The sequence below is a fragment of the Engystomops pustulosus genome, chromosome 2 (assembly GCF_040894005.1).
Source record: "Engystomops pustulosus chromosome 2, aEngPut4.maternal, whole genome shotgun sequence".
Classification (NCBI taxonomy): domain Eukaryota; kingdom Metazoa; phylum Chordata; class Amphibia; order Anura; family Leptodactylidae; genus Engystomops; species Engystomops pustulosus.
The window spans coordinates 74,619,173-74,633,621 of record NC_092412.1 but is presented as its reverse complement, the minus strand read 5'-3'; positions in this window follow the sequence as shown (position 1 = coordinate 74,633,621).

The window sequence follows — 14,449 nt, the reverse complement described above, 5'->3', positions numbered from 1 at the left end:
CCTCTTGGAGTTCCACAGAAAGTCCAAAAACAGCATTTGGATTGTGCGTAAGGTAGCTACTGGTACCCGAACCGGAAGGGTCTCAAATAAATAGAGGAACCTGGGTAGAACAGACATCTTTATTGCCGCTATTTTACCTAGCAAGGATAGGTTTAAGGAGCGCCAGCTCTGCAGTTGTTTCCTAACATCCTGGGTTAAAGGGGGAAAATTTTCTTTATACAGGGAGGATACTGATGACGTAAGTTTTATTCCCAAGTATTTAAGAGAAGAGCTACACCAGGAATAGTGAAAGTTATCTTGTAGGGTCTGCAATAGTGGGGCAGACAAATTTAAAGGTAGGGCTTCCGACTTAGTATGGTTTATTTTATATCCTGACATCCCACTATATTCTGTAATAATAGAGTGCAAATTTGGTAGTGATATCAGGGGGTTTGTGATGGTAAGCAAAACGTCGTCCGCAAACAGAGCAATTTTAAACTGCTTATCCCTTACTTGAATACCCTTAACGTCTGGGCAGTTACGAATAAGTGCAGCTAAAGGTTCGATACTTAGAACATACAATAGAGGGGATAAGGGGCAGCCCTGGCGTGTTCCATTTCGAATATGTAGTGGGGGAGAATGGGCATGAGTAAGCCTAACTTGCACTGTAGGGGAGGAATACAAACCGTGTAGCGCTTTTAGGAATGGTCCTTGGAAACCAAAACGAGCAAGGGTTCTAAACATAAACTGCCAATTTAAACGATCAAAGGCTTTTTCTGCGTCCAGGCTAAGGAGCAAAGCCTCTGATTTTGTTTTTTGGACCACATCTATCAGGTCGATAGTGCGGCGGGTATTATCCCCTGCCTGTCTAAATTTAACGAACCCGACTTGGTCTTTATGTACCAAATGTGGGAGCCAGTCGCCTAGTCTGTTAGCCAGTAGTTTGGTGAAGATTTTGAGGTCAGCATTGAGCAAACTAATGGGTCTATAGCTAGAGCACTCAGATGGGTCCTTTCCTTGTTTGGGGATTACTGTGATATGTGAGGAGAGCATCGTCTGAGGAACTGGCTCGCCCCGGAGAAAACCATTGAAGAGTTCAGTCATGTTAGGAAGCAAGAGAGGGAGGAACGTTTTATAATATAGATACGTAAACCCGTCGGGGCCAGGGGCCTTACCTCCGGGTAGATTCTTTATTGTGTCTTCTATTTCCTCTGCTGTGATGGTTTGATTCAGATGAGCCAACGCCTCAGACGACAACTGGGGAAGAGGGCATTGAGATAGGTAATGGTCTAGTGTAGTATTTCGTTCTAGAGACGAAGAAGGCAAAGGTGAGTCTAGGGAATAAAGAGCGGAGTAATATGTGTGGAATAGTTTGGCTATCTTGGAGGGATGGTAGTGCATATTACCCTGTTTATCTCTTATGGCGAACGGGGCTTGGGAGGACGTTTTTTGCCTAAGCTGGCGGGCTAATAGTGTGTGGGCTTTATTACCAAATTCATAGAATTTTCGTTTAGAGTATTTTATCATACGCTCCACATCTAAAAGGTCTAGCTCCCTAAGTTTGGATCGTAGAACCTGGATTCATCGCAGTAAGGAAGGTGTAGGGGAGGTGGCTAAATCTTTTTCAGCCTGCCTAAGATTCTGCTTATATCGGGAGTAGTTAATTAGTCTATCTCTTTTTAGCTTAGTGGCTATAGATATAGCCTCCCCTCTAAAAACTGTTTTGTGGGCCTCCTATAAAATTGGAACAGATGGCGCCGTCGGGGTGTTTTCTTTAAAATAATTGATCAGGGCTGTCCTCAGGGATTCTCTGGAGAGTGGGGAAGATATGAGGGTTTCGTTCAGACGCCAGTGGGGAGATCTAAATGGGGTGTCTTCCAACCTCAGATCTAGGGAGATCGGTGCGTGATCCGACCATGTTATTTGGCCAACGGTAGCATCCCCTAAGGCACGTAATATTGGGTAGTTGCCAAAAAAGTAATCTATTCGCGTATGGGTCCTGTGTGAGGGGGAGTAAAATGAAAAATTCCTAGCCGTCGGATTGTTTACTCTCCACAGATCGTACAGAGAGTTTTTACGGATCAAACGGCGAAATCCTGAAGCTAAAGTTTTCGTCCCCTGAGGTGTCGGGCGGGTCGGAACTGCTAGGCGGTCTGCCTTATCTGAAAACACTACGTTGAAGTCACCACCCATCAATAAGAGTTCGTGTTGATCAGAGGCTAATCTGGAGAGGACCCTAGAGAGAAAGGGAAGCTGGTTGGAGTTTGGAGCGTAAATGTTACATAGTGTCATGCGAATGTTCATGAATGATCCCTTTATTATAATATACCTGCCATGCGGATCTGTTGTGGTTTCTGTTGCCTGAAATGAGCAGTGCCGAGAAATAAGGATAGCTACCCCTGCCTTTTTAGTTGGAGCATTAGCCATGAATGATATAGGGTACCAGTGGTTAGCAAAATGAAAGGAACTCGTAGATGTAAAATGTGTTTCTTGGAGGAACCTCTCTGGGAAGATTTACTTTTAGGGGAAAACGTGCACCGGAATACCAGATGGATAACGGAAAAATAACATCTAAGTGGCCCCGCATCTCTGAGCCCTTATGCAGGGCACTGACGTGCAGTCGAGCTAGGGTAACCTTTAGGGTAATTAACCTATACTTTAGTGAAGACCATAGGTACAAGAGCTGGAGAAATCAGACCTAATAAATTTAACATAAAGGGTTTAGAATTAACCAGAGCATAGGACAGTACATTTAAAGAGGAGTACTACAATATCTTGTCGATACTTATCGTCCAGTGGACTGTCCTCGCCCACTTTCCAGGGCCCTCTGTCGCTTCTTTGATGGTCGGACCTGTTGCCACGTAGGAGGGAGGTCTACTGGGGATGGATGTTGAGGCCAGTCCGGGAGATCTGGAGGAGTAAGCTGGAAAATGTCACAGAAATTTTTGAGATCTTCCGGGTATCGCAGGACAGCTGAATGTCCATCTTTTCTCGCTGTCAGGCTAAATGGAAATCCCCAGCGGAAGGGTATACCCTGTTCTCTTAGAAGGTCCAAGAGCAGTTTCAGGGCTCTGCGCTGTTGCAGCGTAATCCAGGAGAGATCCTGGTATAGTTGGAGCTTGGCCCCCATAAAAGAAACAGATTTCATCAGGCGAGACCGCTGCATTATTTCCTCCTTTATCATAAAGTCATTCACATGGCAAATAACATCCCGGGGAGGACCCGCTGTCTTAGGGCGCAATGCCCTGTGAGCTCTGTCCATCTTAATGGGGGTGTCCAGCGGTCTATCTAAGATTGTGTTGAAGAGATGTTGTAGGTAGTCTTGGACATTCTCCTCTCCTTGTTGTTCTGGGATGCCGCGGACTCTAATGTTGTGTCGGCGTCCTCTGTTATCTAAGTCTTCTATATGTCTTCTCAGGTCCCTAATAGTGGAGTCCTGTGTTGACACCTGCTGTTGTAGAGTGGAGACCGCTGTTCTAGCCAGGTTGTGATCATCCTCAAGTACATCTACTCTCTGCGCCACTTGTTGAACTTCTTTATGGACTGTTGCAATTTCTTGCCGGCAAGTCTCCTTCACTTCTTCTATCAGCTCCCTGAAGTCTTGGTTGGTGGGCATTTGTTGGATATAGAGCCACAACGGGTCATGCAACGGTGGAGATATTTGTAAAGGGACTAAAGAATAAAGATGTGGGGAGGCCGGTGGAGAGGCCAGGGAGTCCTGTTCTTGCTGTATACATCCATCTCCAACTGGAGAGCGCAGGTGAGCTTGGGTGGCATAAAGTGTGCTTTTTTGCAGTGCTGCAGCATATGAAACATCCAGCTTTTGTCTGGCTGAGGTGTCTGGGGAACACAGTGCTTGCTGTGGAGCAGGGGAGGGAGGTAGTGAGGGATGCTGGATCTGTGGACCCAGGTCAGGGGCCGGTGAGTAGTTATCTCCTCCACTCAAGGGAAGCTGGTAGCCCGGTGTTGGAGGGGTCAGCGATGCGGCCGGGGAGCTGAGCTGTGGAGGTGTGATCTCCTGCTGGCCCTTTATACAGCTGGCTTGCCGGGGATTATTCAGAGCTGTCAACTCTGACCCTTCTCTGGGTCTAGCATGGGGGTTCGGCTGTTCCCTTACCCTGTCGGCACTCCGGAGCTGGGTCTGGAGTTCAGGCATGTCGCGCGGGTCAGTGCGTGCGCTGTTCTGCAGCGCCGGAAGTGGAGCCTCGTGTCGGACCCGGGCCGCCGCCATCTTGCCATTCCCTGTCGGCACCTCCGTGCCCCGCTTTCTAAAGAAGTCCGCCGCTGGCTGGGTCGGCGGCGGCCTCTCGTCGCTCCTGGACCTCCCCGTCGATGCTCCCCTCCGGTTACCCATCGCGAGGCCCGCTAGTTTTGCGCTTATGTAGCTCTAGTGATGCGGAGCTCTCTCCTCAAGCGTCCTCTCACATCAGCTTCCGGGCACGCCCCCCCCCCCTCCATTTTGTTTTAACCCCTATAAAACACGTAAAGGGTTAACAAACTTCTTAAAAGTGGTTTTTCATACGTTGAGGTGTGTAGTTTCCTCAATGGGGTAATTTACGAGTCTCGCTATTATTTAGGCCTCTCAGTGTCAATTAGAAGTTGAGCAGGTCCATCTAAATACAGGTTTTGGTGATTTTACAAAAAATGTGAAAAATGGCACCCAAATTCTGAGCCTCATAACATTCTAGTAAAATATGTGGAATCTTAAAAAACCATGCCAACATAAAGCAGATATTTGGGAAATGTAAGTTATGAATTTATTTGGGTGCTATGACTATCTGCATCAAAAGTAGAGAATTTAGAACGTTGAAAATAAATAATTTTTCCAAATTTTTGCCAAATTTAGTTTTTTTTCATAAATAAACACAAAAGATATCATCCAAATTTTTAAACTAATTTGAAGTACAATGTGTCACGAGAAAACAATCTCAAAATCCCCTGGATATCTCATAGCGTTCCAAAACTATAACCACTTATAGTGACACAGATCAGATTTGAAGAATGGGGCCGCGTCCTTAAGGCCAAAAGAGGCTGAGTCCCGTAGGGGTTAAGAAACCAAGGGCACTTACTCATAGATCCAGGCACCGTGGCTGTGGTAATCCTCTAATATTTCTTATCCATGGCCTCCTTCCTTCTAAATTCAACTTTTATAATCATGAAATCATGCCAATGAGCCTTTTGCATTGTTACTACTCAGCACTTGTGAAGGATCTATGGTAGAAGGCAGGAGGCCATAGACAACAAATATAAGAAGATTACCACAGTCACAGTGCCTGGGTCTATGAGTAAGTGTCCAATGTCAAATACAGTAATTCATGCTTGATCTTGATGGTAGATTTAATTTAATGCAAATTTTAAGTTGTGCACCCAGAATTCACAGCAATATATTCACATGTTGTGGTCATATGCCCCGTGTATTTTTTGTGGGTTGGGAGTGGTAGAAATCCCAACCACTATACCAGAATTGTATTACATTGCTGATCTTCCATACTAAACTACAGAAAATGTGTAATTTATATGTGTCTCAAGTGCAGGCGGTCCAATATCACCTAAAACTAAATTACAGTAAGTTGTCATGGAAAAAAAACCCAATGGCAACATCCTTCTCAACATTAGGATTCTAGAAAGTCTCTGAATAACCTTCACCACTGACAGAAACTTAAATGCATCTGTCAGCCTCATATCTTATTTAATGTTATGACCAAATTTAACATTCAATTATTTCATGATAACATACACAATTAGCTTTTTTTAAGTTTCATATATGAGAATGTTTTATAATTACTCAAAAATGAGAACTGTAAGCATATTTTATTAACCATTTACTGTAATAGCTTATTCTTCCATGAAAAAGTAGAAAGTAAACCTTTGTGTGGTTTTCATGCCTGCCCTCTCCTTTGTGCCTCATCAACTTGACTGAATCAACGTTGTTATGCCCATGGGCAAATATTATATGCCACTATGGTATTCCCTGATGGAATACTAAAATGAAAATGCAATGAACTGTAAATCTGCAGTGGAATTATTTTCACCTGATATAATAAAATGAAAGCTGTTTTCTTCTTAACGTAATGACTTTTAAGAACCGGTAAATCATCTTTTGGTCTACTGTTTGGAATATACTATAAACAAACATACAGATATATAAAGGAACTGTAGTAACTACAGTATGTTTAAGTCACAAAATAGAAAAAAATACTGAGAAAGTAAGGAAATACTGTAAAAGAAGATTGAAGCTGCATGTTTTGTTAAGCTGAGTGGAATTTAGGAGATCATTATGAGCCTAATGTTTCACATACTGATCACATCAACTGCCATTCTATACATTATAATCTCTGTAAGTGCTATGCTGATCACACCACTCTGTGATTATGGCTATTGCAATCAAAAATCACTCATACAGGTGTTAAATGATCATCTTAATAGGCTTTCAACACAGTGCATGGCTTAATGATGACATAAAAATGTTCACATAGCTCACTAACAATTTTTACATACAGAACGCTATCAATCTTGGACTCATGTGTTCATCTTAGCTTAAATATGATACAGTTTAAAGAAAAAACATTGTCATCTATTTCTACACTTGCATATGCTACTATTAAAGAGATATGTCTTTCATCTTTGTTACAGAGCTATCTAGTTGTAGGACTTAGTGGCATAACTTAGAGAGACAGGGCCACCTAGCAGGCTACTGGATGGGGCCCCCCTTCCCACTTAAAAAATATACATATTAATTAATCTCACATGCGAGTACACATGCATGCACAGTATATACACACACACACACAGTGCCATATGCAACATACTCACATACAGTGTATACACATACCATATACACATCACAGATACTGCATATATACATCACAGTATACCTTATATACATATTATGCTGGAGAATGTGCAGTACAAAATAGATATATTGGTGCACATCCTCCATTCTTTATTGAGTCAGGTCGGATGACGGGGGCCGCTGATACTGTGGGCCCCATAGCGGATGCTATGGCTGCTACCGCTGTAGTTACGCCCCTGCCAACAATATCTAAATATGTAAATGGTAGGGCAGGTCGAGTATGACCATGAGTCCTGCTTCTGAACTCAATACTATGGAAATGTTGGATGTTGCTAAGCACAGCGCCCAGCTATCTCCTTCACTCTCTTAGATATGAGGCACCCAAGCCCTGTGCTTAGCATTTTTTTACACTTCCGTAATAAACAGAGTGGAAGGACCCATGATCAGTATACCTCTCTGTCAATTAGTGAAAACAGGACCCCAAATTCCCTATGATTCCTGGCAGACCACCACATTTTAAATAAAATAAATTATAGTAATTTTAGGGGTCGTAAAGTCATTCTAAAACAGAGGGCCAGAAGAGGTAAACAAAAAGCAATCATTTGGATTGTACTTGCCATCATAGAACATAGCAGCACATTAACCCCATAAGGATGTAGCCATTTTGTAGCTTAAGGCTCAGCCCCATTTTTTGAATACTTTATATTATAACTTTTGAACACTGTTACTTATCAAAGTGATTCTGAGATTGTTTTTCCTTTTTGTGGCAATTGTTGGCTGATAAGTTTTGCATTTATTTACAAATAAAGAAAATATGATGAATTTTTTGAAAAATTTGCCATTTTCGGGCAGATGGCTTCACCACCTAAATAAGTTGCTGAATATTTCCCATATGTCTACTTTAGATTTTCATAATTTTTGAAAAGTCTGTACAATTTATTTTCATATCACGCGACTTACAAATCGAATATCGATTTTCTGTAATTTCAGTATTGACTATTTTTGGGTAAACCCATTTTCAAATCTGCAACCCTCAAACTATCAGAAACAGCTTTTAGGAAGATTATTAACCCCTTGAGATCTTCATAGTAATCGAATCAAAATGGAGGTAAAATTTAGTATTGTCAAATTTTGTCGGTTATACGTTCATTTAGCCATAAAATTTACATATTTACAAAATATAAAAAGAGAAAACTCATCTTAAAATTTGTCATACTATTTCTCTCGAGTAGAGAGACTCCTCACATGTGGCCATTACTTTTTTTATGGGCTCTCAGAGAGACGCAGAAGGGAAGGAGGGACCTGCAGCTGCCAGGATGTTAGTTTCCTCATTGGCTCCTTTTGTAGGCTATAAAATTTTAGCTTTTATGTTATTGGGGCCATGTGATGGCATATTTTTGTGGAATGAGATGCTTTTTTTTTTGGTGTTCGCCGTATAGCCTAATAATCATGTTATCTTTATTCTATGGGTCAATGTGATTATAGGGACACCATATTTGAATATTATTTCTTATGTTTTACTACATTTGCCAAATAAAACCTTAATGTGTGAAAAAATCTATCATTTTTTAATCACCATCTTTCAAGTGGCATAACATTTTTATTGTTTTTGGCTATGGAGCTGTTTGATGGCTCGATTTTTGCGGGACTTGTTGTACTTTGCAACAGTATTATTCTGGAGTACATATGTTTTTTTGCTCACTTTTAATTGGATTTTTTGTGGTATTCAATAGATAAAAATCATAATTTTTTATGGGATTTTAACCTTTTTTTTAACAGCGTTCATCGTGAAGGTTCAATAATTATTTAGTTTTATTCTACAGTTTGTTACCAATGCGGTGATACTATATATGTGGGGTTTTTGTGTTTCCACCAAGGACATGAACTATAAATCATCTGATTGCTTGTACATGATAATACTCTGCAATACAGATGTATTGCAGGGTATTAGCATTGTCAGCCTATGCACATGCATAGACCGACACTGTCTTTAAGATGACCTCACAGACGCCATCCTTCAGGCATTGCTGGCAAGGAAACAAAGACGGTGCCGGGGGGAGGGGGGGCGATCGTGGGGGAAAGACCCCCCAAAAGCAGGTAAAATGCGCTGACTGGGTTAAATGGCTTAAACACCCCCAATCGGAGAACACTCTGACCGTGGGTGCTACACTGGGGTGTCGGCTGTTAGTAAGTACAGCCGGCACCCCATGTATCTCGATGCCAGTTCAGCCCAGATCTCAAGCTCTCTGTCAGATATATTGGACGCTGAGCGTTAAGCTACTGCACTCAGTGTCCGATATATATCAGACGATATTAAGGGGTTAGTTAGGCCCTATCCACAGGAATCTGGGCTTGCATTGTGTATAATCTTTCTCTATGGGGGTTCCATAGTTATTGATCATCTGATATAATCCCGCCCTGCATTGTGTATAGTCACTATCACACTTTATCTATGGGGGTTTTGTTAGGTATCATTTGTGTAAATTGACTCTTGAAAAAATTTTTTAACTAAACTTAAAGATTTATTCAAGAAGTTTTTACCACATAGCTTAATATCCGCTCATTAAATACTTTCATTTCCCTTTACAATTGAGAAAATTAAATAAAATATTAAGGACACTTATTTCTCGCTTAGTTTACAAAGTAGAAACAGTAAAAGCGGTTAGTTGCTACAATCTCTTAATCGCTAATAAAAGAAGATTTTGCGGCGAGAAGCTATATGAATGTGAATTCACTAGTAGTAATATTCTGGTCAGTAACAAAGGATATATTTGAACTCAGAGTGGATTAGAGAAAAATAAGGATTTTCAATTAAGGGATTATTTTGACAATAGCAGAACGTCCACACTTGCGTAAGCACTTTAACATGAAATACTGTGAAGCAGATAATTTGCTTACACAGCATCCCACAACTAACCCTTTGGCTTCATCTACTAATTTATATATTAAAAGATTCCTATTAAGATGCCTCAGCAATTTGTGATTGGCAGGAGTTTTGTTACTGTATGATTTACAGAGTTTGGTAGCACAATATTTCAGCTCTGGAAGTGAGGAGTGTACATAAATATAAGGATCATGTCAAGTTTTAGTAAACAACAAATGAAGTAATGTCACAAATTATATTTTATATTTTAACATGTGCCTGTTCATGATTGTTTAAAAAACCTAACATGCCTTCATGACATTACACCACATCCTTACCATACAACCTTTACTGTCATATTTTGTATTCAGCAAATTATTGCACTGTATACACTAGGAAGGGGGCCAAATGCAAGCGTGTACATTTTACCGGGCACAAGCAATGGCCACGGTCCACTATATGTATCCATTAGGACAGTGATGGCGAACATTTTAGAGCCTGAGTGCCCAAACTTCAACCAAAAGCCACTTATTTATTGCAAAGTGCCAGGGCAGCAATTTAAGCAGTAATTTATTTTTCCTCGTTCTTTGACAACTTTTAATTGTTCAGCCTCCTAAAGACACCAACGCATTTAAAAGGAGGAGGGCAAATTCCCCTATCATTGTAGGAAGATTCTATAGGAAGATTCTTTGAGTCCTGTCTGGTGAACTTCATGATAGGGTGGTGGCCTGGGTGCCCACAGAGAGGGCTCCGAGTGCCGCCTCTGGCACCAGTGCCATAGGTTCGCCACCACTGCCTTAGGACATTGCCATAGCTATAGGAAATGACCGGTGGCACTGTTAATCTGTGCAGGAATAGGACCTGCTCAACGATTTGCGCTGTTGCCGGCGTGCACATTCACAGTGCGGTGCCTCGCATAGTAGACATCACATTGGGGGCAAAAAATGTTTGCAGCTACCCAAGGTCATAAACATTTGGTCTTCAAGAACTTGAGTTTCATAACTTCAAATTGCTGGTGAAATAGATAAATGGATTACTCAATGTAAACATTTGGAATAGCGAAGGGCACACAGATTAATAAATATGTCTATAACTGGACCTTTGAAAATATTTCATTTAATTTAAATATTTATTTATTTGGAGATGTATTTAAGGGGTCATTTCAGGGGAATTTCTAGTCTTTATCAATTTCATTATGTATTTATGCATACATGTAAATATATAGTAATAAAGCATAAAGTATTTGGGTTAAGCAGAGGGTTAGGGTTTTATACTGAAAATCTAAACGTAATAGCATCCTAGTGGGAGGAGGTACGATATTTTGCTATGGCATCTACACCCCCAAAAGATAGCAGATGGTTTTACATGATCCAAATAAAACTTTTATTTTCCAGTACACCTAAACATGCCTCCTCATGATACATAAACATACAGATGCACACACACACATAGTAGCTACAAATGTAGCTTGAATTCTGATCTGTAACCTACACATGGATGAATAAAACATTAGACAACACGTATTTTACTAGGACATAAAACAATGTTTCTTAATCCTTTTCCAATTGCTATTTTGTGTTTTTGATGTTTGGCCTAGTTTAATGCTTTGTTATTTGATAAATATTTGTAGTGAACTGATGCATAGTCTCTTATTTGCATGTCAAACCGATACATTCCATTTACATTTGAGAAGTACAGGCTTTTGTCCACATTTGCCTGTAGATGTTGTTTCCTTTCTCTCTAGATTTCGCACAAACATAAAAATAAAGATCAGCCTTTGTATCTACTGTCAAATATATTCAAGCATTGCATAGCTTACAGTCATTTACTGTAGCACATGTATGTTATTATCAGTAGACTTAAATATGCAAACATCCACAGCACCTAAAAGTCAAATTGGACACAAAATTGTGTAATTATAATGAATAAACCCAATTATATCAACCAACATCTCAATGAAAAACATTTTGCTATGAACTAGTTTTCACTTGATTTAATTACCAAATTTAACCCCTTAACACCGCAGCCCTTTTTTGTTTTTTTTTGCGTTTTCATTTTTCACTCCCTACTGTCAAAAATCTATAACTTTTTTATTTTTCCATGTGCAGAGCTGTGTTATGGCATAACAAATTACACTTCATAGTGATGGTATTTAATATTCCATGCCGTGTACTGGAAAGCAGGAAAAAAATTCCAAATGCAGTGAGATTGGTAAAAAAAAATGCATTTGCTCCAATTTCTTGTGGGCTTGGATTTCACGATTTCACTTTATGTCTCAAATGACATGTCTACTTTATTCTTTGGGTTGGTACGATTATGGGAATATCAAATTTGTATAGGTTTTATAATGTTTTCATACATTTACAAAAAATGATAACCTCCTGTACAAAATTTTTTGGGGGATTTTGCCGTCTTCTGGCGCTAATAACTTTTTTATACTTTGGTGTTTGGAGCTTTGGGTGGTGTCATTTTTTGTGACTTTTAAGGTCTAAACGACCTTTTGTTCACTTTTTATAACATTTTTTATATTTTTCAAAATGGCAAAAAAGTGCCATTGTCGACTTTGGGTGCTATTTTCTGTTACAGAGTTATACGCAGCGAAAAAACATTATTATATTTTGATAGATCAGTCATTTTTGAATGCAACGATACCTAATGTGTTTAAGATTTTTGTTTATTTAGATTTGAATGGGGGTGATTTGAATTTTTATGTTTTTTTATTATAATGTTTTTTTTAACTTTTTAACTATTGTATGGCAGTATATGGGGATTTTCCTCCTCATTCATTACAATGTGCTATTAGCGCATTGTAATGAATAGGTTAAAACAAGACAGACTGGTGTCTTCGGAAGACACAAGGCTTTTATAGCAATGGATCACCGCTCCCTGTTGATGTCAGGTGATGACGTTTTTTGCATATTTTGATGATGTTAACAATGTTATCATTTTTAGGACTGTATGACCTTTTGAGAACTTTTTATAGAATTTTTTAAAATTTTTTAAATGGCACAAAAAGTGCCATTTTTGACTTTGGGTGAAACGCAGTGAAAAACTGTTACATCTAGCATTTTCGGACATGGCGATACCTAATGGGTCTCTTTTACTAAGGGTCCTGCGGCTGCACTTTGGTAGGATATTCTGATGATTTTCGATCCGCACCGGGAATTGTGTCGCACACAATCGGATTTTGGCGCATTGGCGCCGGGTTGCTCGTGACACAAATCAAGGGGGCAGCCCGTTGGAAAACCCGTTGTATTCAGACTAGGCGCGGGATTTAACATTTTAAATGGTGTCGCAAGACACGCACTTACAAGCACCAGGAAGAAGAAGGTGAACTCCGGCGGACACATGCAGGAACTTGGGCGCACAAACTACATGAATCGCTCTGGATTTCATCTTTGTTGGACCGTCCAGATCGGGGATAGCGACAGGACTGGATAAGTAATTTTTCCCCAATGAGTTTATGATTTTTACTGTTTATTTATATTTATATCAATTCTAGCGAAAGGGGGGTGATTTGAGTTTTTAGTTTTGTTTATTATAATTTTTTTTAACATATTTTTATTTTTATTATTTTTCAGACTCCCTAGGGTACTTTAACCGTAGTTTGTCTGTACGATCCTACCATATACTGACATACTACTCATTCATTACAATGTGCTGATAGCCCGAAGATGCCATGGTGACGGATCAGTGAGGCCTAACGGCCTTTTTTGTAAATGGTGACGGATCGGCACTCTCCGATGATGTCTCGGGGAGCGACGATCCTCAGAGAGATGGCGGCGCCCATGCAATACATTGCGACATGCCGGTGTTGCCGGTAAGCCTTTGCTGCAATATGCAGCAAAGACTTACCGGCTATGGAGAGGGCTCAGCCCGTGAGCCCTTTCCATGCACCTGCACCCGGCATGTGACGAGGTATTACGTCACATGTCGGTAAGGGCTTAAAAAGAAAAAAAGGCAACCAAATAAAATATAACAACTCCATTAATAACATAACTGCCCAGAGTGCTTCATATAGTATAGCCAATCTGATTAACCCCTTCCCTCTGATGCCCTTTATTGATTTTGTGTTTGCATTTTTTGCCCCTCTTATTTAAAGGTCCATAACTTTTTATTTTTGCATGTATGGAGCTTTGTAAGGGCTTGATTTCTGCATAAATAATTGTATTTAATTTCCTATGTACTGGGAAGCAGGGAAAAAATCAAAATGCAAAAAGTTGACTCAAAAACATGTATGCAACATTTTTTTGGGAAGCAAGGCAATTCTGGCATTATCATATACTTTATTTTTTATGCTCTTTACAGTATAGGTATAATAATATGATATTCTGTAAGCCAAGGTTGTTGTGGACGTCAAAGTACCCTTTTATTTTATGATTTAGACTTTTATTCACAGTTTATTGCAATTTATAGGGCAAATTGTGATTTTTTTAGGGTGGTTTTAAATTTTTCTTATATATATACTTTTTTTTAGAGGTAAGTACTTTATTTTTTACTGGACTGCAATTGAGAACATTTTTTTTTCTTAAATTGACTTTGAAAACCCTTTTAAGCCCTAAAATGTCTGATAGCTAAGATAAAAGGACCTTTGGAACTATGAAATAAATTCCCTGGAAATCACACTACAACCTTTAAAACCAAAACTGTCACATGCTTATATAGCTACAGCAATCTACAGCCTTAACAATGTATGATGACCTTCAAAAAGTGACATTTAACAGGCCAGTTCATCCTATTAAAATGTTTCTCCACTTAATTAAAAAGGGTTTCCTGAATAAAAATTAATGTTCTTGATGGCAAATTATCTTTAT